This window comes from Rhinopithecus bieti, unplaced genomic scaffold, assembly GCF_001698545.2.
Source record: "Rhinopithecus bieti isolate Rb0 unplaced genomic scaffold, ASM169854v2 scaffold_12642, whole genome shotgun sequence".
Classification (NCBI taxonomy): Eukaryota; Metazoa; Chordata; class Mammalia; order Primates; family Cercopithecidae; genus Rhinopithecus; species Rhinopithecus bieti.
In genome coordinates, this window is record NW_016807465.1 from 742,315 (window position 1) to 747,028 (window position 4,714).

Sequence of the window (4,714 nt, forward strand, 5' to 3'; positions counted from 1 at the left end):
TTTTAAAAATATTTATTTTTTAATAAATATATATTATATATAGTTTAAACAAAGTGTTTCCCGTTTCCCCAAATGGGAAACAGCCGTGATCTGACAGGTCAGATATAATCACTACCAAATCATAGATCTGAGCTTCCTAATTGTGGAACATCTTATGGCATCAGGTGTAACTGTAGCAACCTCTAAAGACAAGTGCAATCAGAAAGCCAGGTACAGAAAGCCAGGTAGAGGGCTGGGAGAGAGCAGTGGGAGACTGAGTTATCTGGCACCGTGCCTGCCTGCTACTGACTGGGTGACAGGTATCTCTCTCTCTTTTTTTTTTTTTTTGAGATGGAGTCTTGCCCTGTCACCCAGGCTGGAGTGCAGTGGTATGATCTTGGCTCACTGCAACCTCCACCCTCTGGGTCAAGCAATTCTCCTGCCTCAGCCTCCCTAGTAGCTGGGATTACAGCCACGTGCCACCATGCCTGGCTAATTTTTTAATTCTTAGTAGAAACGGGGTTTTACCATGTTGGCCAGGATTATCTCAAACTCCTGACCTCAGGTGATCCACCCACCTTGACCTTCCAAAGTGCTGGGATTATAGGCGTGAGCCACCACACCCAGCCGACAGGCATCTCTTTTGAAGAAAAGCTAAGGGAAACTTGTTGAGGATTCTTTTAGGTTTTTTTTTTTTTGGGGGGGGGGTTGGTTTTTTTGGTCTTTTAAGGCTTTATGGAGGGAGTGAAAATGCTACAATCCTCCCTCAGCAAATTCACCTGTTTTCTTCCTGGGATCTCTAGAGTGGCTGCACAAGACTAATGAAGGGGAAGAATAAAATATTATAACTTCTGTTTAAATAGATGTCATCCTTTTTCCATGCGCATACTCTGTGAAGGTTTTATGATGCACTAATATGTAGTCCATGAAGATAATGTATAAATAATATGTTGGGACATGGGGGTGAACCAAAACACTTCACCTGTTAAGAATGTATGACCCAAACTGTTTGCTGACCTCCTCTCGATAGTTCATTGCTCTTGTTTGTCCAGCCTGCTTCCTTCCCCTCTCCCAGATCCAAGATGGATGACCCTTCCTGCCACTCAGGTGGCTGGAAAGGGTGTTTGGGGTCACCATCTGTAGACCAACAGTCCCCAACCTCTGACCAGACCTGCCCAAGTGCCCAGGCCTTCAGCCCCTTCCACAGCTTCCTTGACCTAGGATGGTGGTCTCTGCTCTGGAGCTTTTTTCCCAGGTCTGCCCTTCCTGTTTCCTGACTGGCGCCTATATCGTCTTCCTACAAAGGCCTTGTATTAACTTACTATATTGAACCTGATTCAGAGTTACCTTTTAGGGAGGAGACTCATTTTATCATAGGCTGTTGCTTGCTTTTGATAGAGCCTTTTGGATAGCTTCCATTTAACTTGAGAAACACTTATACAAGTGTGTCAGCTAGATTACTGAGTTCCTTCTCCCCATTATTTATCAACAGCTCTCCTTGAAACGAAGCAGTTTGCACATAGTAAGCACTTAACACATTGTGGCTGGGAAATCTTTTCAGTACTGTAAGGTTTTAAAAGGTTAGAACTTAGAGTCCTAGAACCTTAGAGTAGGACTGCCACTTAATCATTAAAGTCATCTAGTCCAACTCTCTTCCCATTCGTGATAATTGTTTTGGTTTATTGATAATGTACTATATTCAGGTATTGTGATAGGAGTTTAAATATACTCAATTCTTAGAACATTATTTGAAAGGTGAATGCACTAATCCCATTTTCAGACAAAAAACACAGAGGCTCCAAGAAGTTAAGCAGCTTGGGTGGCAGAACTGGAGTCAAACTTTATTCATTCCAAACCCCTTACTCTTTTCTTTATAGGGTACTGCCTCCTGAGAAGCTGTTGTGTAGCCAGCCTTGACCGTGTCAAGAGACTTACTGTCTTACACAGCCTCCGCTTCTATCTTAAGATTTTTTCATTGTTGTTAGAAAACTTTGTAAATAATTAAATGAACATAACTGATAAGAAAAACACCCTGTTGCATCTTGGCCCAAAGCTCAGCTGTAAGTGTTATTGAGTTGAACCAATAAGATCTGGCTAGAAAGTCCCCAAAAATAGTGATACCAAATAAGGCATATGTACAGTACATGTGGAATGTGATGGCTGGACATTGATTAGGCACATTTATTAAAAGAACATCTTCCTTCAAACAAATAACAGCTGTGAATCCCCAGGGGGTTGCCATACTCTAGATCACTGCAAAGAGGCAAATAGAAAACTCTGTGATTTCCTAGATGGTCTTTGCACTTAGCACAATGATATTGATTATAGTAATTGATTAATACACAAAAGAAAGCATTCTGCTATGATGTTCTGCCTACTTAACACCAAGGAGAAGGCATCTCAGTCACTGGGCTCTGTTTGGCTCTTAAACTCACTTGCTGCCCTTTCCCTTTAGTTTTTTACTGTAATGATTTTCCTTTTCATTGCGATTCAATATCTGTCTGTTGAAAACATTTATGAACTTGATTGTCTAGGTGCCAATCTCTAAACTAATTGAAGGGTGTCATATCCTATATATATATAGATTTTTAAAGAATATGTTTCAGTAATCTCACATCATATGCCCCTTTCATGTGAAAACCACTAGACTTTGGGGTTACCGATGAGTCTCCTCAGTGCACTTGTCATTTCTACCCAGTTAACAAGGAGCATTTTTTTCTAGGAAGGTATTTACTCTTGTGGGCACCCACTGGCATGGCATGAGTCCTTTGTATCTTGTGTTCTGCGAATTCTGTGGTCTAAATGCATTAGTATTGTTTCATTCTTGGTCCCTGCCTTGCTCCTCCAACCTCCCTCCCTCTCCCCACCAGTCTCAACTCTAGATGCCCCATTCTCATACACACTTAACTCCCTGTCTGGAGGTAGTACTGGGTAGGAATTATTGAGTAAATCTATAGTAAGCATTCAGGAGACAGTGTCCAGCTATTTTTTTTTTTCTTTTTTTTTTTTTTAAGACGGAGTCTCACTTTGTCACCCAGGCTGGAATGCAGTGGCTCACTGCAACCTCTGCCTCCCATGCTCAAGCAATTCTCCTGCCTCAGCCTTCCCAGTAGCTGGGATCACAGGTGCCCACCATAACTAACCCAGCTTTTTATTTAATAAGCAATAGTAAACACCAATTGTGTCCAAAGCTGATACTAGACGCTCAGGACGTGAAAGAGCAGAGAAGCATAACAAAGTTAGGTCAGACTCGCCCCTGTTCTCAGTTGCAGGGAAATGGATCCACAATGTTTAAATGCAACCATTTTGTCATTTTTTTTTAATTTGGTGCAACCATTTTGAAACTAGGAACATTTTAATGCTGCACTAAACATTTAGCTTATGATGTTTTTACTTTTAACTAATGTGGTAGACAGACACTTGCACCCCATCCCTGACCTTAGCCCTACAGGGGTCAGGACTGGGGTGAGGGTAAAGCACCCTCTGGCAGGCAAACCATGTAGAACTAAGAGTCACGAGCCAACCACATTTGTTCATCTCTGGGAGAACCATCAGTCCTGAATAATTTGTTTGTCTGTCCTTTGGCTTGCATCTCACATTCTCTGATTTCTTCTTTACAGTAACTGCCTACGCTCACTTACTTGTGATTAACACATAGGTTTGGCTGCTGGAGAATGGAATGGCCACTTTTGCATTTTGGAGGCTTCCTGATTATACCAACCTTGTTTAATGGGGTGTATGTGGGGAGGGAAGGAAAATGGGAATGAAACAACTCTGTGGGCCACGATTCCATTCCATATTCCCAGCTCCAGAGTGCAGTGGAAATCTTCATGTATCATTTCTAACAGGTGCCTCAGCAGTGTACATACCTTATATCTATTGTCTTCAAACTCTTTTATAATAACCACTTAGAGGGACACAAGCTAACCCAGGTCTGATAGATGTAAACGCAACACCACACAACACTTTGTTTCCTCAAATTATCAAAACAATTTTTGGGCTGGGTGTGGTGGCCCACCCCTGTAATCCCAACACTTTGGGAGGCTGAAGTTAGAACATAGCAAGCCTGGGCAACATAGTTGTAAATGACCCCGTCTCCAGAAACAAATGTAAAAGCCAGGTGTGGTGGCACACATCTGTAGTCCCAGCTGTACAGGAGGCTGAGGTGGGAGGATCACTGGAACCTGGAGGTCAAGGCTACAGTGAGTCATGATTGCTCCAGGGGCTGCCGTGAGCCACGATTGCACCACTGCACTCCAGCCTGAGTGATGGAGTGAGACCTTGTCTCACAAAAAGAAAAAAAATTCAAATATCAAGCAATTGAACAATTACTTTCAGAGTAATCGCCAGCAATAGAGTTATAAAGCATTTTAAACAATTCATAAATAAAGTAGAAAATGAAAATCTCTTATAAAGAAAGGGATTAGGAATGGAGAAGGGGTGAGGAAAATCTGTTTTACTTGGGGTTTTTTGGTCATTTAAAAAATATCTGTGTTTTTCTGCTCAGTGAAATAAAAGAGGACACAAACAAATGGAAGAACATACCATGCTCATGGATAGGAAGAATCAATATCATGAAAATGGCCATACTCCCCAAGGTTATTTATAGATTCAATGCCATCCCCATCAAGCTACCAATGAGTTTCTTCACAGAATTGGAAAAAACTGCTTTAAAGTTCATATGGAACCAAAAAAGAGCCCGCATTGCCAAGACAATCCTAAGTCAAAAGGACAA

The 4,714-nt window shown here is 41.7% G+C and overlaps 1 long non-coding RNA gene across 3 annotated transcripts in view; it reads left to right on the forward strand.

Annotated features, from left to right (window-relative positions):
- The window catches only part of LOC108535880 (uncharacterized), a 40,257-nt gene that overhangs the window by 3,577 nt on the left and 31,966 nt on the right, over window positions 1–4,714 (forward strand). Inside the window, exon 3 of one of the 3 annotated variants that reach the window (XR_001887351.1) lies at window positions 4,487–4,518. The exons of 1 other annotated variant lie outside the window; for it this stretch is intronic. This is a non-coding gene — a long non-coding RNA (uncharacterized LOC108535880). Of the gene's footprint in view, window positions 1–1,856; window positions 1,939–4,486; window positions 4,519–4,714 lie in introns of those variants that run through there. One more of the 3 variants, XR_001887350.1, reaches the window with a different exon arrangement.